Source organism: Pinus tabuliformis, chromosome 7 (genome assembly GCF_031772625.1).
Source record: "Pinus tabuliformis cultivar Carrire ecotype Pingquan chromosome 7, CPIR1, whole genome shotgun sequence".
NCBI classification, from domain to species: domain Eukaryota; kingdom Viridiplantae; phylum Streptophyta; class Pinopsida; order Pinales; family Pinaceae; genus Pinus; species Pinus tabuliformis.
Window position 1 is genome coordinate 2,011,277,757 of NC_142293.1, and position 26,247 is coordinate 2,011,304,003.

A 26,247-nucleotide genomic window follows, 5' to 3' on the forward strand; every position below is an offset into this window, starting at 1 on the left:
GACCAAAGTCGCAGAATTTAACTGTCCAATGTTTGTCAACAAGACAATTTGCACTTTTCTGATCTCGATGCACTATATTCATCCGCTGTATGCACATCATCCCCCTGTATGTCAACCAAACTTGGAGATGCCCATTCATTTCTCGATTGGCGTCCAGAGAATAGCTTGTGATGGGTAAAAGGCCCCTAACAATGCATTCGGTAAAGAAGGAGACAACATACGAAGGACACTACCATAATGTTCCAAAATTTCCCGAGCAATAGTTATTCCAGCTACAAAGTTCCATGCAATATTGTCTTGAGCTCTAGCTTCCAAAGAGAGTTCTGACCCGAATGTAGCCAGAGAATGTGTTTGAGTCATTAAACTCATGTTAGGTCCATTGTCATCAATCACCACAAGCACTCCGCCTCCTGGAGCTTCTGTAGCTTGTACTCGCAGCAATGCACTGTCCAATAAATTACTTAATGCTTGCCGTAATGCAGTTTCTTCAATTGCAGCTTGCAAATAAAGGAGTGCTTTCTATCAACTGCAATGTTTGCTGCTGGCTGTGAGCTAAAGCATCTCCAGCATTCACCAGTTCTGATAAGAGCTTAGAGACATTGCAAGGCCTGATATTAGATTGTTGCAATGCTGCAAGAGCAAGAGGAGGCATGGGAAATTCCAAATCTTCTCTTATTTTCGACCCCAAAGAGAATGCAGTGCTTTTTGCATGGTCATCATAGTCAGAGAATGCACGTCCTAGCCTTGAGAAAGGATTTGAACGAACTAAATTGGCCTTGGTATAGTAAAAGGCATCTTGCAATTCCTGTAGGAGACCTTTCATATGTTCCCCTTGCACTAGTATATTTTCCAATAGATCATGTGGTATCTCACTTCTCTTCAGATGTGGTATTAGTATTTTGCTTAGTCCTGATACTTGAAAGAGACTCATGAATTTGCTCCATGAGATTGCTCATTCTTACACCTTTCTGCCAAGACGTTTGCTGCAGTAATAATGCTCTCTGATCCATTACATAGGCTACAACTAACGTGCGTGCAATTTTAATTGCCTGTGCTTTTTGTTCTGTGGTAAAGGAGGAGGGTAATGTCATCTGTTTGTCTTGGTGAAAAGGCTCTATTTTCTCTCTCTCCATTCCCAAAGCAGAGGACGACTGTTCAACTTCTTTTCCAGGTGACCAAATGTTTCCAGGATCAATGCTTGCATGCTCTGCCACAAGCAACCCGACCAAGAATAAATATTTAATCATTGGTACAACAAGCACATTATGTTCTGGTATATCCTCCACTTGTCGAGCCGAGCGTAAACTTGCTTGTGTGCCATGATAGTTGAAACCATATGAAGATAAAACCTGACCAAATTCATCAACAGTAGAGTCTGATGTATACTTTGTTTTCTTTGTGCATTTGCAGAGGTAGGAGTTTGAAGACGCTGCCAGTTGAAGAGCTGGAGCATAAATTACACAAATTTAAACAACACATTAATGATTTCTTCTTCAAAACAGGGTTTTGAAGAAGAATCTATCTCTGACATGAGACGGAGTCTAACAGAGATGAAGCCACCTAGCGTGGTCTCTAACGTGGAATCTGAAGAAGAAGAAGAAGAGAACACCGCTGAAACGCATACCGACGATGAAGAAGTGGTGGAACTGCAAGGAATGTGGGATTTCATCCTCCCACAAGAGGAAGATCAAGAAGCACTTCCGATTAGTACAAGAAGCAGAAATCAACTTGATCCTCCCCAGACTACCCCAAAACAGAAGGGCGCAAGCCCTCCAGCAAGAGAAAAGGTCGCAACGAAGAAGACAACCCCTAAAGCGACCTCATTTAGCCCAGTCCAATCAGAGAAATCGCCTCCATCAAAGACACTAATAGTGTCGGATGAAATGGAGTATAACATCATCGACGACATGAAGAAGACTAGGGCTAATATCACCCTGTACGAGCTGAGCAAATTGAAACACCAACAGAAGATCATGATGAAAGAGTTACACGCCGTACCTACTGCGCCTCTACCTACAGCTATAGCTTCTCATAATGTAGGAAGACCCCCAATCAACGCGATCAATAAAATCGATCCAAATGACATCGCCTTGATTGGAGGGAGGTCTAGATCTCACACTCCCCCTTTCCTCCTCACTTACGAGATCTTTAACAGAAACGTGCATAACTGCTTGGTTGATTCTGGTGCTTCAACCAATATTCTACCCAAGTCAATATGTGCCAAACTTAATGTTCAACCGCAAAAATCCGCAGTACGCATAGTTCAACTTGATCGATCACAAGTCGAAGTGATAGGCGAAGTAAATCAAGTGAATATAAGACTATCGTCCAACCCCAAGGTGTGCCAGGTCATCGATATTCTAGTTGCTGACATCCCTGAATTTTATGGTCTAATTCTTAGCAGGGATTCGTCCGAGAAGCTCCACGGATATTTTTCGACTGACTGGTCGCACATGTGGTTACCCTTCAACGGGAAGCCAAATCAAATAAAGGTTGAACGAGAACTGCACCAAAAGTACATAGTGACGGACCTGGAGGGAGAGAACGAAGCCATAGCATACAACAGCAGCATCATAGGCAACTATTCGGTAGACTCTTTCCTTGGAATTTCAATGCTCACATATCACCATATTTAGAAAATTTAGTCGTATCCCAAGTAGAAAACTTTTCCCAGACTGATGATTCAAAATGTGTTAGTTTCTTAGATAACCCTGTAAATACTTCTTTATTTTGGAAATTATATTTTGATGGCTCTAAGTCCAACGAGGGAGCGGGAGCAGGATGCGTCTTGATTAGCCCAGACGGAAATAAGACCATGCTCACATGCAGACTGGAGTTCGATTGCACGAACAACACAGCGGAATACGAAGCCTTGGTGCAAGGCCTATACAAAGCAATCGGCTCCAACGTCAAATATCTTCAAGTCTTTGGAGATTCCGAGATCGTCGTCAAACAGGTACGTAACACCATACATTGCCTGTCTAGTCATTTAAAGCACTACCAATCTTTAGTGCAAGATCTCACTGCACATTTTACAGCATTCAATATTTCATCAATCCCAAGACTTCACAATGCAAGCGCAGACCTGCTAGCAAACGTAGCCTCCAGACTCATTCCCTCCGAAGACTTTAGGCCAGATAGGTTTTCGATAGAATTAATTTTTAAACCGTCTATTCCTGACAACATCACCAACTGGAGAGTATTCAACGACGACCCAGACATCGTAAGTTTCCTTACCTCCGAAGGATCCTACTCAAACCAGATAATCGACGAGGACTGTCATGACCACCAAATACAACAAAGTAGCACTGATAACGCTATACCCAAATCAGTGGTCAAATTAGAAGATTTGTATGACTTAAAAAGTCAGTTCAAAAGGTCAGCTAATGCAAAACTTTACAGTTCAACTCTGAACTACGAATCAGTGAACTTAGGAACCAACGAGAAACCCCAAAACGTCAATCTAGGCCAAGGCCTAGCTCCTGAAGAAAAATCAGCATACATCCGTCTTCTACGACAGTACAAAAACGTCTTCGCCTGGAACTACGATGAGCTGAAAACTTATAACACTTCTATCATTCAGCACACTATCCCGATGATCGATAACGAGAAACCCGTCCAACAAAAGCTCAGAAAAATCCACCCCAACCTGGAAAATCAGATAAAAATTGAGCTGAATAAGTTGTTGAGAGCCAGAATAATTTTCCCGGTCAGACATTCCAAATGGGTATCCAATATGGTACCTGTTAGGAAGAAAAACAGAGATATTAGAATCTGCATCGATTTTCGGAATCTCAACAAAGCCTGTCAGAAGGACAATTTTCCCCTCCCACCTATGGAGCAAATATTACAGGCTGTAGCAGGCTCAGAATTGATGTCTTTCCTGGATGGATTTTCAGGATATAATCAAGTGCTGGTACACCCAGACGATCAGCTAAAAACCACCTTCCGAACTAAATGGGGTACCTACGCGTATCGAAAGATGCCGTTCGGTCTGATCAACGCCGGCGCTACTTTTCAAAGAGCTATGGATATTGCGTTCAAAGGGTTAATCAATAAATCAGTAGTGATTTACCTGGATGATATAACTGTGTACTCCAAAAAACGAAGCGACCATCTCAGAGATTTGAAGCAAATCTTTCAAAGATGTTTAAGGTATGGAATCTCGCTTAACCCGAAGAAGTCTTTTTTCGCGTTGAGTGAAGGAAAATTGCTAGGATTCATAGTGTCCAAATCGGGCATTCACATCGAATCTGCCAGAATCAAAGAAATTTCCGAGATATCCATGCCCCATAACAAAAAGACCATGCAATCTTTCCTAGGACAGATCAATTTTGTGAAAAGATTTGTCCCAGATTTTTCACTTATTATTTCTCCTTTACAAAAAATGATAAGAAAGAATTCAAACTTTAAATGGGGTCTAGACGAGCACGAAGTGTTTAACTTAATCAAACAAGCCATCATCGACGCTCCATCCCTAGCAACCCCAAATTTTTCAGAACCATTTGTCTTATACACGTTTGCCTCAGAGCATTCTTATGCTGCGATCTTGACCCAGGCAAACAAAGAAAAGGCAGAAGCCCCAATCGCATTCTTTAGCTCAAACTTACAAGGTGCTGAGCTGAAATATTCGGACGTAGAAAAACAGGCATATGCCGTCTTTAAAGCAGTCAAATATTTCAGACCCTTCTTGCTAAAGGCCCATACCAAGGTCATAGTACCATTCCCGGTGGTAAGAAACCTCCTGATTCAGAAAGACGTGGGCGAAAAGAGAGCGAATTGGATCACCGCCTTGCAAGAATACGACCTGGAAATCAAGCCGGCACACATCGTAAGAGGCCAAGGCTTCTGCAAGATGTTAGCTGGAGCATCGCAAATCCCCGAAGAGTCACCTCAAGAGGTACACGCGTATGAGGTAAGCCTAAACGACGCAGAATCATTTTATGCCGACATCATTTATTTCCTAAAGAACGGATATGCTCCATTTCACCTGGATCACATAAAAAAGAGAGCCCTGAGGTTAAAAGCTAAACAATACCAGCTCGTAAATGATGTCTTATTTAAAAGTAACTATGATTCTGTGCTTCTTAGATGTCTTGAGAAAATTGAAGCCGAAAAGGTTTTGTAGGAACTCCACGATGGACCAGCAGGTGGACACTATGTTGGAGAAGCCACCGCACACAAGATCTTACGTGCAGGATACTACTGGCCCACGCTGTTCAAAGACTCGTACAATCACGTGAGAAAATGCCAAGTCTGCCAAACTGCTGCAGGAAAACAAAAGAAGTCATCCATGCCACTGCAGCCGGTTAACATCGAACAGCCGTTCAGCCAATGGGGCCTGGACATAATAGGTGAGATCGTTCCTCACTCCTCTAAACAGCATAGGTATATCCTCACTGCAACCGACTATTTTACTAAATGGGTAGAGGCAGTTCCTCTCAAGACATCTAATTCTGAAAACATTGTTGAATTCATAGATCAGTTTATCATTACTAGGTTTGGATTGCCAACGGCCTTAATATTTGATAATGCTTCATATTTTTCTGGAAATACCATGACTGAGTTCGCGCTCAAAAGAGGGTTCAAACTGAAGTATTCTGCCAACTACTATCCGCAAGGTAATGGGTTGGCTGAATCAACAAACAAGAACCTAATCAGGATTATCAAAAAGACAGTTGACCAAAACCAAAAAAATTGGCACAAAGCGCTGGTAAACGCCTTATGGGCAGACATAATTACCAAGAAAGCCTCTATCAGGACTTCTCCCTTTAATTTGGTTTACAGGAGAGAAGCAGTTCTTCCTACTCACTTACTCATTCCCTCTTTGTCCTTAGTACAACACATTGATGAAGTACCTACTTCTCCCTTACAACTAAGGCAAATGGAGATAATCAAGTTAGAAGAACGACGAGAACAGGCCAAGAAAACCCATGCTCACCACCAAGCGTTGATAAAATCCTCTTTTGACTCGAACATAAAGACCAGAAAAAACTTCCAGATGGGTGATCTAGTTTTGAAGTGGGATAAGGCTCACGAAGAAAAGGGTAAACATACGAAGTTCCAGAAGCTATGGCTTGGTCCTTTTCAAATCGTAGAAGTCATAGGCCCGTCGACTTTTGTGTTGCAGGACTTGACAGGCAGAAGAGATTCTCTGCCTGTAAACGGACAAATCCTCAAAATGTATTTCCCATAGAAGGTCATCCTTCTGTTTTTTTAGGATAGTTTTAAATTTTCATGTTAGTTTTCATTTTTCATAGATAGGGCTGGTTGTAAATGATCATAAATAGTATTCATAAAGAAACATACCATTTCTGTATCAGATTTTGATTTCACTTGTATAAATAGCAAAACTTTTCGAAAAATCTGACTTTTATTATTGACAAATAGAGTTAGCTTTAACCTGAATATGATGTTAGTTTCAAGCTTCACAAAGAAACCTGGGATGAGAGTAACTTTTGGCAAAAATTGTTTTATGCCAATGCTATGAAAGGTATCATCGATAGCAAAATAGGTATTCTCTGCAAAACTGCTGTTCTTAAAACTCTATTATTGTTGTCCAGAGCTTTCTTAAGGAAAAACAATGACTTCCTCCCTGCTAAGGAAAATCGCAGCATCCAGAGAGACAATCCAAGAAAACACTATATCTCAAAGAATAAGAGGTCTCATCACGAGCCGGCTTATCATGATCACAGATATTATAACTTGCTGACTTTGCCACTACTGTCTACCAAAACAGGGCAACGACTCAAGATTGTGCAATCGAAAGACAAGGGGTCTCATCACGAGCCAGCTTGTTCAGCAAAAGGTATAAATCAAGTGAATGACTGTATCATAATTTGGCCACCAAACCAAGACATTGTTCTTTAGAGAATAAAAAATCAAAAAAGAAAGAAAAAGTGTCAAAAGGATTTTTCTCTGGAATGTTGTAAATGACCTCAAGCAGGAAAAAGGATCATTGCTGGATAACATGGTAACCCTGTCGAGGCTATGGACGCCTGCGGGCAGCAGAGGCTCTACCTGCGACAAATGAGCATACTTTACAAAGCCAGTACGCAGAGAAGACCTTATTTTGTCTTTGAGGAGACTGAGTAATGACTAGGTATGAATACAAAAAATAACCCAGGGGAAACAAACAATCAGAATCAAATAAGAAGTTGTGACGAAGCATTATTGACAGGATAAAAGGTAATACTCTATCTGTCCATAACAAAATTCAGGCATAAGAAAACTTTTCTGTTTTGGAAGTGAAAATGCAATAGAACAAGCAGAGATAACTGGTTCTTCACAGTGAATCGCCATTGTTGTGGTCACCAACAACCCCCCCTTTTTTTTTACTTGACATTAGCAATAACGTCAAGCGAAGAGGGGACCCTGAACGAAAAATCTCAAAAAAAATACTTTTTCTAAAGTTTTTGTATCTCTCTCCCTAAGGCTCAAATCGCATCGCAAAGAAAGGCCGAAGCATAACTCGAGCGCAAAAAACAAATATTGCGAAATTGTGATGCGAAGTTCATCGCATCGCATACCTCACACGCGCCCCTTAAAAGAAAAACCTTCGAGCAATGCGATCGCCGATTTGCGATATCGCAAATCGCAAGCATTACGTTATACGACGTAACCATTAAACGAGAACTTGCGATATTTACGATTTGCGATTTGCGATCTGCGATGGTAGCAATCTGCGATCTGCGACCTGCGATCTGAAAAGACTTACCACACGATAGACCCATGCATTAAGCGCGCGCCTTGAAATAATTTAATGACCGCATGCTTAAGTATCTAGGAATGATTGCGTTACATTTATCGAAGAGTCAAGTGATGATGGATGTCAGAATTATGTATTCATTAGAGATTAATGCTTTCACGTCAAGTCTTTCCATTTCACTTCTCCTTTGCGTAGACTGCAAGACACGCAACTGATATAAGTTTATATGCAGGAAACATCTGAAGGAAAGAGGAAAGCGCCAATCAACAAAGAGAGAATGCTTTCGCAAAGTGCATGCCACATGCAGCAGAACCGCGGATTCCAGGCTATCAGCCAACCGGCACTGATGAAATTAGACTATCCGGGACTCAGAGTCAAAGGCGCACAAAAGCAGCATATTCAGAAAAGATCCTGAAGCTAAGACTTAGTGAAGCAGAGAAAGAAGCGCATGAGAAGGAGAACGCTTCAGGGAAACCTGGAACAAAGAACGAAAGAAATTCTCGACACAGGGAGTTGCCCATGCAGCACGACTCTTAACCCACTCAGTCATTCGCACGACCAGAAACCGAAAACGGCAACAGCAAAATCAGTTCGAGAAGAAACTGGGACACGCTAAGTATACACGCGGCGAATACACCCAGCTAGAGAAAGGTTTTCGAAAATATCTTCTGGTCTGCCGGAAGGAAGTGCCAGCTCCTGCTATTTCCACTTTTATCTCCCGAGCGAAACAAGAAGGCGGCTAGCCGACTCTTCCCAGGAAAGCATTACACTGTTGACAACACTAAAGAGAATATACAGAAACGGTCAGAAATTAGATTTTAAGTTTAGAAATAAAGTTGCTTTTAGTAGAAGGGCGGTCATTTGAGGCCGATTCCCTAATTTCATGTAATTAATATTGATTAGTTAGTAGTATTTAACCCTTCTCATGGTTTTTGGAGAAGGGTCCGGAAATCTGTCAAAAAACTTATCCTCAGAACATGCACTTCTGCACCCTCAGAGGAGGTTTTTGATGAATGGATGGATCGAGATTTATTTATGTTTGCATTTTAATATCTGTTACTGATGTTGCACTTCTGTACTCTTAGCAGATGTTAGAAGAAGTAGAAATAAATCATTGTTACTTGAAGTTTATTAGTGAACTTAGTCATAAATGGTACTTTTATCTCTTGGCTAGATTCTGCTAGTATTCCTAAAGTGATATGTGTCTGAGTTCTTTATATGTTATTGCATGAATGTCTGTATTACCATTTGGCACTTCTGTACGGTGGGGTCATTTATTTATGTTTAACATATAGAAAACTGATTATGCGATATGCTGTTCACAACTACTCTGCCTAACTTCTTATGCAGAATGGTTTATCTTTATTGATTTATATTCTGATATCAGTTGAATGATCTTTATTACCGGCTGCTGTTAGAAATCTTTCTAGATCGCATAACAAAAGAGAAACACCCCGGGTTAGCATAGATTAGATGTATTTTTTTTCATTAGATTACATTAGCATAGAGTTAATTTAGCAGTTAGAATTAAGACTAGATTAGAAGAATCCTTCCCCCCCTTCCTTAGATTAATACCATCAGACTCTACGCACACACACACACCCATCACATTGGGAAACTGGTCCCATTACCCCCAGTCGGACCCGCTACTCCAAACGGGCAAGGAGCCGCCAACCAGGTTCCGGACCGGGTGGGTATCCCCCTTGTTGTTGACCCGACCTCGGGGCCCTCAACAGATTCCCAAAGGAATCCTATCTTGGATACAAAAAATCTGTTGTAGACTCCTGTGGAATGGTTTCAAGGAGGGGAGGCCTTTTGCTTGGGTGGGCTAGAGTCACATCGCCCTTCCAAAGAAATGGGGTGCCTGGGGATTGAAGGACCTATCCTCCTTTGCACATTCTCTTGCAGCCAAGATGGGTTGGCATGTTCTCATGACACACAGGCTTTAGACTGATGTGATCGATCACTAATACATATGGCCTCTTCATATTATGGATTGGATTTGACTCTCGTCCTCGTAGAGAGCTGGTATTTCGATGATATGGAGGGTTGTTCTCTACACCCTTCCCACTATCAGAGATGGCCTTGTATGGTGTATTAAATCTAGCATATCAGTGTGCATCAGAATGGACCCTTGGACAAGATGCGACAACATGTACAGGCTGCCCCTTGATCTTATTAATTTCCTAAATGATCGAGGCATCAACTTGATTTCCCATATTGCCGATTCAGAGAATTCCACCATATTTGCACAAGCTTGGAAATCAGCTGATGTTCCGGGAATCCTTGTCCAATGGAAACATGATTGGGTGGGATATACCTCCGCTTTGACTGAATCACATGTTCGTATCTTAGAGGAGGAAGATGAACTCATTTGGGCACCTGCAACGCACATAAATTATTCCCCAAAAGAAGGCTATCCTATTATTTATGCTGCACACAAGCCACTTGAGTTGGCTGGATGGTGGTGCACCCTTTGGAAACTCAAAGTCCCCTCACATACCAGGCTGTTTATGTGGAATGTTCTAATGAACAAAATTCCTACTGGGGAAAATAAGAAGAAAAGGTCTTTTTATGGTCCCTCCTGCTACGTCCTCTGTCATCAAGCTGAAGAATGAAAACCTCTTTCTTATCTACCCTGCTACTGTCAATTTATGGGAATAGGTTCTCTTATTAGTATATATTACTCAGAGATAGCATGGAGATAACATTTTGGATGCTCGGAATCATTGGTGGATTCAGTCCTCGAACCAGAAAGCATGCAACCTCCCCCTTCTTATTTGTTGGTCACTTTGGTTGAATAGGAATGGTATCATATTTATAGATAAAGATGCCCGGTAGCCTCTTTCATTCGCCTAGATTATAAACTCATTCCATGAAATCCCCGACAAGGAACACACTCCTCCTGTCCATGCTGTTACACCTAAAGATATAGACCAAAATCACCCCTAGGCATACTTTGATGGATCTGCACAAGATCAAGGATGTGGGGGGGTGTTTTATTGCATATATCTGACAGTCATATTTTCCGTATCTAGATGGACCTGGGGGCTGGTACAAAGAACTTTGCTGAACTCATCACTCTTAGACATTTTCTTCATTTTTCTTTGGATCATGATTGAAGACACCTACAGATTTTCGGGGACTCCAAAATAATTATAAATTGGTTCAATAACACAAATAAATGTCATGTGCACTCACTCAGGAACATATTGGATGAAGCCATACTTTTAAAATCACAATTTGATTATATTTCTTGTCATCATATTTATAGGGAACGTAATCAGATTGCCAACTAGTTATCCAAGGAGGCCGCGGTCCAACCCAGGGGTCTATGGCTAATAAATGAACAATGGGAGGATGATCACTACTAGTATTACCATTAGCCATACATAGATCAGATATTTCAGGGGGATGATAGGCCCTAATGCATTCTTATTTTTTTTGATATTATCAGACTCTTATATTATGCTCTTTATTTCCCTGTATATATATATATATATATATATATATATATATATATTTCCAATCAGCTACACTATACCCTCTTGGGTAATTTTGTACAAACATATATTTTTTTGAAGGCTTTGGCCTAACCCTCTTCATATGTTTGGTTGGCATCTACAACATGTATTTTTCTCAAATTAATATAAAATTACGATTTTTACTCGGGGGAAAAAAAGTAACCAGATTGCAATGATCTACTCATGCTATATTAGGAAACTATCTAATTAGATACATTCATTAATTTTTTTAAAGATTTAACACAATGATCAAAGACACAAGGTGGTTATGGAACAATATTCTCCATTAACATAACATAATGCAGTACATAAGGCTCAAGGCCTGATCATTAACAGTAGAAATCACACAACCAACATAAACTTGTACAAATAGGATCATGGAGTCTTTTACATTACTCTGCAACATAGGAAGACTAGAACTATTACAGACTTGCTCTACTGACTAGCAACAACCCTCCTTTGCTCTTTCTTCTACTTTTTATCTCCTCCCATCTGCTTAGATTGCCAGTTCTTCTTTCCTTTTGCTCGATTGCCTTGTCTCTTTCCTCGCTCGGTTGTCCCTACTTCTTCCCACCACTCCTCCGTGACCGCTAGTCATCCTTCAGTTTCTAATCTTCCCTTGGCTATCAACTCCACAGCTCCCCAACGGTCATCTTCGCCACTTCTCAACTTATTTCTCCACAAAATCTCAAAATGAAGGCCCTAACAGGCCCCGACCACAGTCCATTAACTTGTCTCTGAGTCAATCTTCCCTTGGTGTTGTCGGTGTTGTTGACATTTCTGTTGGTTCCTGTACTATTGTTATTGCGTGTGCTTCCCCTGGCGCTTCTGCTGCTGCTTCTTCCTAGCCTTCCTTTTCAAATGAAGGTATCAACTTCGGCACAACAACAATTGTCCCTTGGCGGAATTGAGCGTAGTTATCCATTGCTGCTTGCTAGGGTCTGGTGATTTCCACTGCTTGCTTGATGAACTCTGTCGTCGTGCTAGACGTTTTTTGGGTTGGCTGAGTCATTAGTAGGGAAGCCCATAGTTCCTTCATTTCTTCATCGAGCTCTTGAAAGGCGTTGACATGAGTTCAGAATGGGGGTCAGAGATCAAAAAGCTTCTGTTTTATCTTGGCCGATTCATCTTCTATTTGCTGGACGTGGACTTCCAGAGAGGCGACTTTTGCTTTGAACTTCTCCCGCTGATCCTTGTCCTTAGAGCTCCTGATGTCTACAAGGAGCTGATTAATTCTATGGCAGAGTGGGTAGATTGGTTGATTCTTCTTTTCCAGGCTGCCGAACCAGTCATGAACCTATTGCATCAATGTGTACCCATCATTTAGAGTGTCGAGAATGGAGGCTTTCAGAGCGGTTTCTAGTCATCCTTTAGTTTCTAATCTTCCCTGTTGGGGCCTTCATTTGTAAACATATTCATAGGCCTGAAACAACTCATTAAGTAGAAACATGCACTGGTTTAGTTGGGCGCCCTCTGTATGGTGCTCTATGACTAATATCATGTCCAACGTGCACTTGTTCCTTGAGAAATGGCACATCAACTCCCCTGTAATGATGTAACAAGCAAACTTAATTTTGTTCTTGTTGATGAGGTCGATGCATGATCCCTTTTCTCCCTTCTTGGTGTTGTAATTGGAATAGTCGTCTACATCTCCCTCTTTCTTTTCTCTTATCGAATTTGTCTGGAACGCTATAGAAACTACATCCCCCATTGCTGATAGACATGTAATTCTCTGAATATCAATTGCATGAATCATCCAACCAGACCGACCCGCCGTACATCCCGCTGATCAACAATTTAGTGCACTACATTGCACTAAATTCCCCTAAAATGTAACAATGTGGATGCTAAATTCCCCTGCAGTCATTCCTGACATTGACTGTTGTTGTCTCGTCCTCGTTTTTTACTGTCTTTGTATATACTTCTCACTTCAGGACCGAGAATTGAAAATAATTTGAAAAATCATTGTCGACGAGTGTGGCCTTATCGTATTTTCCATAGAGCGGCTCTGCAACTGAAATCCTTGTGTCCAACCCAACTTCGAGAATGGAAATAATTTGTTTTTTCATGCTGGAATTCCGTTGATAGAATGAAATTACGGGTGGATGATAGCAATTTCTTGGATGACAACTCTGAGAAATTGACTGTGACTGGAGTGACTCTATCACCTTAGCTTCAAACTCTAAGAAATTTGGCATTGCCATGCAAAATAAGTAGACCAGCTCGACACGATGTTTCTGATGAGACTCACTAACTAATTACTACAATTAATTTCCTTGTGTAGACTCGAATGCGTTACTTTGCCATCGACTGAGCTAGACCTGACTTGGTTGACACACTTCTGAAAAAGACAAGGTGGAGTTGATGGGTAATTGTGCTATCATAATGGAAAACATTTAGGAATCAATTTTTTCTATAATGGGAAATATTTTATGGAAATCTAGGTTGACACATAAATTATTGTCTAATTATTACGGAAAGGACTCCTAACATGTGTGACTTACCCCCCCAACCACAAATAGTGACGGTGTTGTGACATTGAAGCTGCAACTGAACTGAAGTCCCAGATCCTTATTGGAAATATTTTGTTGACTGACTGATCATTGCTTGTTAAAGAATAAGAAAGAACCGAAACTAAATACTCGACATAGTAAATGACGACCAACTAACTGAATCCTACTGACTTCTCCTAATCCTACTTATGATCCCCTTTCAGAGACCCAATCAATTGTGAATGTCAATATTTGATGCGTGGAAGGGTTTCAGGCATGCGCCATTCACCCAACCTAGTAACAATACTCCATCTAGTTGCGTGAGCTTGATAGCTCTAGACTCCCTGATTTCTGCAACTATGAACGGGCCTAACTAGTGCATCTGTAGTTTGCTTGGAAACTTCTGGAACTTGCTGTCATATAATAGAACATTCCCCTTGATGTAAATGCTTTCTTCTTGATGTGTCTGCCATGCCACACTTTCTTCCTTCTCTGCTCGACCGATTAGTGAAAATATGCTAGGAACCTTGCTTCATCTAGTTCCAGTACACACAATCACTTATGGAGTGATGCCTCCTATGTCATTTTGGTGGCCTAGGCGATAAAGATGCTTGGGATTGCAAACTCTTCCGACACCATGAATTCTTGTCCATACACTAGTTGGAAGGGTGTCGATTTGTGTAGTCCCTTCACTATTGTGTGGTATGCCCATCATGTTGTTGACACCCTCTCATCCCAATCATCTCTATTAGCTGAGCACACCTTAGTTAATGGTTTCTCTAGTATTTTGTTGAATGCTTCCATAGTTCCATTGGCCTACGAGTGATATGGATTGCTCTTGTGATGTTGTATCATGAAGTTTTTCAGCAGAGAAGCAACTGTTTCATTGATGAAATGAGTTCCTTGGTCACTGGTTAGGCTACTGGGGCACCCAAACCGTGAGATGATATTATCAAATATTAACCTTGCGGTTATATCTACTGTGAAGTCCTTCACCAATGATTCTTTGGCCCATCTGGTGAGATATTCCGTCGCTGTGATTATGTACATGGCCTGAATGTGACGCGCCGACGGATTGATCAGCCATATGAAATCAACTGCCCATTTTTAAAATATCTGTAAGGAACGTACCGGCTGTAGTGGGAGTTCGTCGCGATGTGATGGATTCCCAACCCTCTGGCACACATCACATCCTTTTGCATATTCTTTTGCATATTTATAGATCATTGGTCACCATAACCCTGCATGCAACACCTTCAACGCAATGGCTTTCCCTCCTACGTGGCCACCCACAACTCCTGAATGACACTCCCATAACACATCATGTCATTTGTGGTGAAAGATACATCACTGCAACACTTGATCCAAGCCCAATTTTTATATGTGCCCTGCAATTAGTTGGTAATCGGTTGCTCGCACGACCATGTGTCATCTTTGCGTAGCTATGTATTCATCCAAACATTTCCCTGTAGCTAGGAAAGCTGCGATTTCTTCTAGGTAATCTGGTATTGCTTCTACTCTGAACAAATCGGCATTGGGTAGTGTTGATGCCTCTAAAATCATAGAACCAACATTGGGGTTAACCACCCGGTCCGAACCTTAGTACAACTCCTTTTCCGTTTGGTGTGGTGGCTCCGACTAGATGTTATGGGACTAGTTTCCCAATAATGTATGGTTTGATGAATGAGTGTTTTAAATGTATAACAAAGATGATAGGTGATTTAATCTATAACTCTAAAATATACAAATATATCTATATAACCTGGGTAATCTCATAACAATGTGATTCTTGATGATTCCTAGCAGACAAATAATCATATAGATGATTTACTTATCCATAGAAAGATGCATTTAAATAATGATTACTTTGTTTAAGAAATTAAACAAAGTAATTGTAAAAAACATATCGCATGACATACTAATATTTATTGCTGACATATATCTTTTAATATAACAATTCTAAATCATTCAGAAGTGACATAATATAGAGTTGCTTGAAGCATGTTAATACATCAACAATAGCAAATTAAATGGAATGCTAATTACATAAAGAACAAGACAAAAAGAACAGTGATAGAAATACTGAATGCATTTGAGTCTCGTTATGTAAGTAACATTCTGGTTCCACCTTCTTATTCCAAAAACTCCAAGGAGATACAAAAATGCAGGTCTTGATTGAAGTTCTTTCACAAAAATCTGAAACCTTGATCCACAGCTTATAAAAAATAAATTAAGAAGTGCAGAAGTGCAACTTCTCAAGTCTAGTTTTTGTACAAATTGAGGACCCCTTCTAAAATAACATGAAAGGGGTTTTATAATAAAATTAAAAAAAACTGTTCACAAAAATCGCTGAGAGTTGTTGGAACTGCCTACATTAAAATCTGGGATTTGAATTGCAAAAATAGTATTGCGATCGCCTTTGAAAAGATTCATCGCATCTATTTCTTCTCTTGTATCTGCAACCGACAAATTGAGAGCATGTTTTGAATTTCTGGAGGATGACTCATCCTGGAGTGTAGTTGTCCTGTGTATGTGGCATCTGAAAGCTCGGGCATCATGCGATCAACAAAATCAGCAAGGCATTTGATGGTCATTTGTTGGTTGTGCGGTTTGACCAAAAAGGACCAATATGCATCCCAATTAAGGCTTTGTATTCTGTTGAGCTGTTTATCTTTGGTGGCCAAATCTTGCTTCCATTGATTTTCTAATACTTTCACCTTCGGAAGATTTCCTGGGGAACAATAAAAATTTAAATTGGCTCCATATAAATTATCATTTACCAGCTCAATTATATTATTCATTATAGCCCTGGCCTGGGAGGTAGCCCTTTCTCAGCTCTTCCTTCCTCTGTGCTTTGCCAGGAGAGGTAATTTGTGACCTTATCATCTGCATCCTCAAATTCTAATTTGGCATTAACTACTTGATCGATCAATGATGTAGTTGTGATGCATAATACGTCGATAAGAGATATTTGATGGCAAAGTAGATTCAGCTGTTGAGATAAGGCTTTATTTGCCTCTAGGGCTTCCTTTTTAAATTCATCAACCTTGGGATAATCTCCGAACTATTCTATATAGAGTTGTAGCTGTGTGATTTGCTCCTCTCTAGCCTTAATTTCTTGTTGATGTGTCAATTGAAGCTGTTCAAGCTCTTGAGAGAACTGTTGTTGTTTTTGGATGGCATGCTGGTCGATCTTCTGTTTCTCTAGGTTTAATTGTACCCCAAGCTGCATGTTCTTTTGTTTTTATTCTGCCAACTGTTCCTCAAGCCAATTGATCTTCTGTTGTTCTACTGCTGCTTGTTCTTCAAGCTGATTAATACTTTGATCCTTTTCTTTGAAAAATTGGTTAAATCCAGTTGCCTTATCAATTGTAGTAGCTGTTTATGCTCCTACAAATTGAGATAACTTAGTCAAATCCTCAAAAGGATTGACCTCTGAATCCTTCCATAAAAAATTCATAATTTCATATTGAGGAGCTGTGGATGATGTCTAGTCTATTTTCCTCTTTTTCCTCTGCCTCTTGACTACAAACATGTGTTTTGGACTGTAAAATACATCCAAGGGTGGTATTTCCTCAATATTCAATGTAATTTCTCCTGAAGGATTTTTAGGTATTATTTCAATCTCTTTCTGAGCTATGTATTTACTGGGTGTTCCTTCAATCACACTATCAGGAATGATGAGCCGTTGTGTTGCGGGTGATGCTGATGTGATAATGTTTTTGGGGTCGCTATGGCTTTTGATCTGTTGATCAAATTGCTCCCCTTCTTTAATCAAGATGGGATCAATATGAACATCTGTGCTAAGTGGCTCACTGGTCTTTCCACTTGTTTCACCTTCTATGGAAATCTTTTTAATAGTTTGCTCATCGCCATGCTCTGCTTGCTAAATAATAGGGGTAGTATTTAATAAATCCAGAGGTATTGTCAGTAACCTTTGTGTCCTGTATTCCATGAATTTTTCCATTTTCTCTGCTCCCAATTTGAATCTTTCGAGATGACTTACTATTGAGAATGACTCTGTTGAAGCGAATAAGTCATCGAACTCATCATTCTCATGTATGAATTTACTAACTTTCACCTGAGTGGTGAAATTGAATGCGACCTTGTTTGGATCATATTGTCTTTTAGGAATAACCACTAGACTCAGATCCTTTGTTTTCTTTGCTTCTTTCTCGGCATGTTTAAAATCATGCAATATGTAAGTGCCACAACGGAGGGGAAATTGAGGCCACACTTGTTTCTTAGAGTCTTTAAGGTTTCTAGACATCCCTTTTTCCACTATCTGGTAGGATATTTCCCTAGCTAATAGCTTATCTGGAATGTAGAGTGGAAGGACATGAGGATCTGTGATACTACCAAAAACCCTAATATAGGTGAACTTATCCTCCCTAAACCAACTTCTGATTGTAGTTAAATCAATGCTAGCCTCGTCAGACAGCTGAGCAACAGGTTTATTAAAGATGGCTTGGTGGATGGGTAAAATGAAACCATGGAAAATCTTGTATAAATGATTCTTGTATTCAAACTTCCATAAGTACTTATGATAAATATGAATGGGGGTTGGATCCTGAACAGTCCATTTCCAACCTAGGATGGGAAAGTCAGAATTAAAACAGATTGTGTCCATTATGTAAGCACTCATATAGAATGGGGGCACAACTCGGGTGGTGATGAATCTATTCTTTCTATAATCTAGTATTTAACTGGCCATTTTATCCGATAGAATAGTTGCCCAATCCATAACAAAGGAGTTGATCTTTGCTTCTATAAATGGAACCATTTCTATAGAAAATCTAGCAGAATCGGGGCTTCCAAAGAGCCTACATACAATAGCAGGAACATAACAATATGAAGATGTTAAGGAGTCCATAGAGTACATACCAGAAGATACATGTTTATGCTTGTTTTGAAAATGTCTCCACTATTTGATAGGGTTTGACTCTATCTGATTTTCCTTAGCGAAAGCTTCTAGGAATGATTTGTTGTAGTGTCGCTGGGGATTCGACAAGTGATACATCCTCTTGACATCTTCAGGTTTGAATGTCCCAAACATCCTTCCATTGGATGTGAAGAAAACTCTGTCTGTTATATTAATACTTTTGATTACCCACCTCACTAGATCCTTATATGGTAAAACTTTTGCACGGGCTGCTATTCTATGGAGGAAGGAGCTGGCCAAATCACTGAGAGTGTTTTCTATTTCATCAGTTCCATCAGTTGTTGCTTCTTCTTCTATCTCCTTTGGATTCTCTACTTCAAGTAAAGCATATATGCCTTCCCATAAGATTTTACCAAGGCCTTGACAGGTAATATCTGAAACTAACACCAATTTTGCTTGTCCTTCTTCCACTGTAATGGGGGCCTTTGTCTTTCGAGATTTCTTAGACATCTTGACCAACTGTGTGATTCTGGATTAACACTACAAAATGAGAAAGAGGAGCATAATAGGCAAAAAAATTGAGAGGAGATAATTCACAAATTATAGACTAAAAGCAGTTATGCGCATTAGATGCAAAAGATCTTACATTGTACATAGCCACCAAGGATGAAATCCTTAAATGAATTAACCATAACTGCCCCTTAATGCTTTTACCGTAATCTCATAATGTGAAACTTTAATGCTGAAGTAATATATGTCGCATCGCAGGTTTCATAACGGTCCTTTTTTAGAACAGGTGTTGTGACTCTTGCGATTTGTGATTAGCGATTGTATTATTTTAATATTTGTAGCACCATCGCGTATCGAAAATTGGGAGTTACAAGCACTACGTTCAAAATGTTTCTTTGCATTGTTGTGATTGCGATGAGTGTTGAGCTGGCATGGGGAGACGACGGGTTTTGAACTTGGCAAATCATGTTTTTTCTTTATAATTGGTTTATCCCTATACCGCATGTATTCATAGTATTTATTACTCGCTTTTATCGAGAGCGGGAGATGCGATATTTATATCGCATCGCAATTTTTCAATGGAGTGTTTTGGCTGCTTTCCTATGGATCAACGATATGCGATTGCGATAGCCTTATCACATCGCAACGTTTCAATGAAATTCCATAAGTCATTCCTTGGGATTAATGATGTGCGAGACGCAATAGTTATATCACATCGTATTTTTTTATAAATGGCTTATTTTGATTAAAATTTCGCGATGAGGGTTTTACTATGACTTTGATTGCATCGCAGCTTTCCAAATGGATGTTCATGGGTTCTAAAGAATTGCGATTTGTGATGAGCGATCCTAAATACTCATAAAGCATCTTTTATATGACTAATATGGCAAATCTATTTTATTAAATTTTTTTATTGCTTTTTATATTCTAAAGGGGACCCATTTCTTATTAGCATTTTAAGACTAAAAATAAAAATTGAAATGGGGGGTTGTTGTATAGCACAATAATTGGCGATTCACTGGCAGAACCAGTTATCTCTGAAAAATAATGAAATTTCTAAAACTTTCTTAAGTAGAATCAATTGAGGAAAAGAAAACTATCTAAGAATTGGTTAGATAAAACAAACCTTACTCTGAATAAACAAAATATCAATTTTGCAATTTCATTTATAAACCCTTATGATCAATATTTTTTTTTTTTTTGGTTTCTTCAAGCTTTGATTGGTTGTTAAAGATAAAGTAGGGGGCTCTTCCAACTTAGCTTTTAAATTTACTCTTTTGTCACAGGTAGTGCCTCTGCTGCCAGCAAACATCTATAGTCTTGACCGGGCTACCTTTTAACCATCAATCATTCATTGTCTCATCCATCTAAGAGTATAAATTTTGAAAGATAAATCCAAAAAGATATATCTTCATGTATTTTTATTTTTTACTTTTTATTTTTTTAATAAAAGCCATTGTCTTGGTTTGCGAGCCAGAAGATGACAATGCCATTCATTGGTTGTAATTGAACTGAACAAGCTGACTCGTAATGAGACCCCTTGTCTTATGATTATAAGCCATTACCCTGTTTTGATATACAGTATTGGTAATGTCAGTTTAGTTAGTTCCCTATGAACATGGTAAGCAGGCTCGTCATGAGACCTCTTATCTTTTAAATCAGATATATTTTAGAATTACACTTTGAAAAATCATAAACCTAGTGGATGGGGTGAATGACTTACTCCTTAAGAGTTTATGGATGACAATTTTAGAGTTGTGGATGCTTAGCTGGAGAAAGTCTTTACCTTTTTATAAATAACCCTTCTCAACTGATAAAACTCAAAATGATTTACTGTATTTTCAAGGTTTGGAAGATTTCACAAATTTAAAGAGGATCTCAGAGTTTCATGTTTTATCTAATTTCCAAAACTGTAATCATTTCCTTGAAAGTTTCTAATTTTTGAAAGCAAGTATTCACAATATTCTTTCAAAAATATTTTCAATAGTGAAAAGCCAATGGTAGACTATTTACAACATTATTTCCTAAAAGAAACTAGCTTGCATAAAAAAATATGTACAGGTAAGAAGGGGTTACCTCCTTAGGAAAAGAATTTCTTTAAGATAAGCCCATTCACAGGAAGAGAATCTCTCTTTCCTGATAAGTCTTGCAGTAGAAACGTTGATGAGCCTATCTTTTCAATGATTTGAAATGGTCCAAGCCACATCTTCTGAAATTTGGTATGATTAACTTTGCCTTCGTGTGTTTTGTCCCATTTCAAAATGAGATCACCGATCTATAATGTTTTTGAGCCGGCAGAACTTGCATCAAAAGAAGATTTAATGACTTGCTGATGTTTAGCATGAGTAATTTTGGCCTTTTCTCTTTCCTCATCCAATTTAAGGATTTGATCAAACCTCAATTGAATAGAGGAGGAAGGAATTTATTCAATGAATTTTACTAGGGCTAGAGATGGGAGTGCTAAATTTGGTGGTATTACAACTTCTTTCCCATACACCAAGTTAAAAGGAGAAGTACCTATTGAGGCCTTCTGAGTTATGCGATTTGCCCATAATGCAAATATTAAAGATTTATGCCAATTCTTTTGGTTTTGATCAACAATTCGTTTAATAATCTTGATGAGATTCTTGTTAGTTGACTCTGCTAAGCCATTTCCTTGAGGATAGTGATTTGCAGAGTATTTTAAGTTAAAACCTCTCTTAGGAGCAAATTCAACTATACTATTCCCAGAAAAATAAGATGCATTATAAAAAATAAGTGCGTTAGGTAAACCAAACCTTGTAATGATGAACTGATCAATAAATTAAATAATTGCATGAGAATTGGCTACCTTTAGTGGAATTTCTTCTACCCACTTTGTGAAGTAGTTCGTGGCCGTGAGGATGTATCTGTGTTGCTTGGAAGAATGTGGAACAATCTCTCCTATAATATCAAGCCCCCACTGTTCAAATGGTTGCTCAATGTTTACTGGTTGTAAAGGAAAGGTTGGTTTCCTTTGTCTTCCGCTAGCAGTTTGGCATATCTTACATTTCCTTACATAGTCATGGGAATATTTAAACAAAGTCAACCAATAATATCCAACATGTAGTATTTTGTGAGCTGTAGTGTCTCCTCCAAAATGTCCACCTGTTGGACCATCATGTAATTCCTGCAAAACCATTTATGCTTCAGTTTTTTCAAGGCATCTTAATAAATTGAATCATAATTTCTCATGAATAACACATTATCAATGATTTCAAAGTGTTTGGCTTTTAATATTAAGGCACGTTTTCTTTTGTAATTGAATTTAGGGGAGCATATCCATTTTTCAAGTAAAATATCAAATCAGCAAATTGAGATTCAGAATTAATGATACTTATCTCATTTACTTGTGCAGTATTATCTGAATCTTCATGGTCTGAAATATTGGAAGCTCTTGCCAATAACCTACAAAAAACTTGTCCTCTAACAATTTTCGTTGGTTTAATATCAATATCATACTCTTGTAAAGATGTTACCCAGTTAGTTCTCTTCTCTCTTACTTCCCTTTGAACTAGAAATTGTCTCACTGTAGAGAATGGGACTATTACTTTAATGTGTGTTTTTAGGAGGAATGGTCTAAAGTGTTTAATAGACTTAAATACAATGAAAGCTTGTTTTTGAACTTCGGGGTAGTTGAACTCAGCACCTTGCAAATTAGAACTAAAGAAAGATATGGGTGCTTCTACTTGCTGGTCATTGATCTATGTTAAAACAACAACGTAAGATGTTTCAGTGGCCAAAGTATACAAAACAAAATGACTAGAAAAATTCAGAGTATTCAATGCAGGAGCATTAATGATTGCTTGTTTGATCGAGTTAAAGGACTCTTTTTTGTTATGTCCCCATTTTAAGACTGAATTTTTCTTGATCATGAATGCTAATTACATAAAGAACAAGACAAAAAGAACAGTGATAGAAATACCGAATGCATTTGGGTCTCATTATGTAAGTAACATTTTGGTTCCACCTTCTTATTCCAGAAACTCTAAGGAGATAAAAAAATGCAGGTCTTGATTGAAGTTATTTCACAAAAATTTGAAACCTTGATCCATGGCTTATAAAAAATAAATTAAGAAGTGCAGAAGTGCAACTTCTCAAGTCTAGTTTTTGTACAAATTGAGGACCTCTTCGCTGAGAGTTGTTGGAACTGCCTACATTAAAATATGGGATTTGAATTGCAAAAATAGTATTGCGATTGCCTTTGAAAAGATTCATCACATCTATTTCTTCTCCTGTATCTGCAACCGACAAATTGAGAGCATGTTTTGAATTTCTGGAGGATGACTCATCCTGGAGTGTAGTTGTCCTGTGTATGTGGCATCTGAAATCTCGGGCATCATGCGATCAACAACATTGGCAAGGCATTTGATGGTCATTTGTTGGCTGTGCAGCTTGACCAAAAAGGACCAATATACATCCCAGTTAAGGCTTTGTATTCTGTTGAGCTGTTCATCTTTGGTGGCCAAATCTTGCTTCCATTGATTTTCTAACACTTTCGCCTTTGGAAGATTTCCTGGGGAACAATTGGAAATTAAATTGGATCCATATAAATTATCATTTACCAGCTCAATCACATTATTCATTATAGCCCTGGCCTTGGAGGTAGCCCTTTCTGCCTTTATCAGCTGTGTTTCCCATTTTGAAAACAATATTTCTTTATGTGACTCTTGAATTTTCGATAGTTTAGCAGCTCTTCCTTCCTCTGTGCTTTGCCAGGAGAGGTAATTTGTGACCTTATCATCTACATCCTCAAATTCTAATATGGTATTAACTGCTTGATCGATCAGTGATGTAGTTGTGATGCATAATGGGTCAATAAGAGATATTTTATGGCAAAGTAGATTCAATTGTTGAGATAAGGCTTTATTTTCCTTTAGGGCTTCCTTTTTAAATTCCTCAACCTTGGGATAATCTCTGAACTGTTATATATAGAGTTGTAGCTATGTGATTTGCTCCTCTTTAGCCTTAATTTCTTGTTGATGTGTCAATTGAAGCTATTCGAGCTCTTGAGACAATTGTTGTTGTTTTTGGATGGCATGCTGGTCGATCTTCTATTTCTCCAGGTTTAATTGTACCTCAAGCTGCTCGTTCTTTTGTTTTTCTTCTGCCAACTGTTCCTCAAGCCGATTAATCTTCTGTTGTTCTACTGCTGCTTGTTCTTCAAGCTGATTAATCCTTTGATCCTTTTCTTTGAACAATTGGTTAACTTCAGTTGCCTTATCAATTGTAGCAGCTGTGTATGCCCCTGTAAATTGAGATAACTTAGTCAAATCCTCAGAAGGATTGACCTTTGAATCCTTCCATAAAACATTCATAAATTCAGATTGAGGAGTTGTGGATGATGTCTAGTCTATTTTCCTCTTTTTCCTCTGCCTCTTGACTACAACCCTGTGTTTTGGACTGTAAAATACATCCAAGGGTGGTATTTCCTCAATATTCAATGTAATTTCTCCCGAAGGATTTTCAGGGATTATTTCAATCTCTTTCTGAGCTATGTCTTTACTGGGTGTTCCTTCAATCGCACTATCAGGAATGATGGGCCATTGTGTTGCAGGCGATGCTGATGTGATAATTTTTTGGTGGTCGCTCTCGCTTTTGATCTATTGATCAAATTTCTCCCATTCTTTAGTCAAGATGGGGTCAATATGAACATCTATGCTAAGTGGCTCACTGGTCTTTCCACTTGTTTCACCTTCTCCGGAAATCTTTTCAATAGTCTGCTCCTCGCTATGCTCTACTTGCTAAACAATAGGGGTAGTATTTAATAAATCCAGAGGTACTGTTAGTCACCTCTGTGTCCTATATTCCAAGAATTTGTCCATCCTCTCGGCTCGCAATTTGAATCTTTCCAGATGACTTACTATTGAGAATAACTCTGCTGAAGTGAATAAGTCATCAAACTCATCATTCTCATGTATGAATTTACTAACTTTCACCTGAGTGGTAAAATTGAGGCCACACTTGCTTCTTAGAGTCTTTAAGGTTTCTAGACATCCCTTTTTCCATTATATGGTAGGCTATTTCCCTAGCTAATAGATTATCTGGAATGTAGAGTGGAAGGACATAAGGATCTGTGATACTACCAAAAACCCTAATATAGGTGAACTTCTCCTCCCCGAACCAACTGCCAATTGTGGTTAAATCAATGCTAGCCTCGTCAGACAGCCGAGGAGCAGGTTTATTAAAGATGGCTTAACGGACAGGTAAAATGGAACCATGGAAAATCCTGTATAAATGATTCTTGTATTCAAACTTCCATAAGTACTAATGATAAATATGAATGGGGGTTGGATATTGAACAAAGGAGTTGATCGCTGCTTCTATCAATGGAACCATTTCTATAGAAAATCTAGCAGAATTAGGGCTTCCAAAGAGCCTACATACCATAGCAGCAACATAACAATATGGAGATGCTAAGGAGTCCACAGAGTACATACCAAAAGATTCATGCTTATGCCTGTTTGGAAAATGACTCCACTATTTGATAGGGTCTGACTCTATTTGATTCTCCTTAGTGAAAGCTTCCAGGAATGATTTGTTGTAGTGTCGTTTGGGATCTGACAAGTGATACATCCTCTTGACATCTTCAGGTTTGAATGTCCCCAACATCCTTCCATTGGTTGTGAAGAAAGCTCTATATGTTATATTAATACTTTCGATTACCCACCTCACTAGATTGTTATATGGTAAAACTTTTGCACGGGCTGCTATTCTATGGAGGAGGGAGCTGGCCAAATCACTGAGTGTGTTTTCCATCAATTCCATCAGCTGTTACTTCTTCTTCTATCTCCTTTGGATTCTCTGCTTCAAGTAAACCATATATGCCTTCCCACGAGATTTTATCAAGGCCTTGACAAGTAGTATTTGAAATTAACACCAATTTTGCTTGTTCTTCTTCCATTGTAATGGGGGCCTTTGTCTTTCGAGATTTCTTATACATCATGACCAACTGTGTGATTCTAGACTAACATTACAAAATGAGAAAGAGGAGTGTAATAGGTGAAAAACTTGAGAGGAGATAATTCACAAATTACAGACTAAAAGCAGTTATGCGCATTAGATGCAAAAGATCTTACATTGTACATAGCCACCACGGATGAAATCCTTAAT

General features: G+C 39.0%; 1 pseudogene; it reads right to left on the minus strand.

The window, feature by feature from the left end:
• Positions 1-135: 135 nt before the first annotated feature.
• On the minus strand, positions 136-24,452 carry LOC149256557 (chloroplast sensor kinase, chloroplastic pseudogene; annotated as a pseudogene).
• Positions 24,453-26,247: the final 1,795 nt, after the last annotated feature.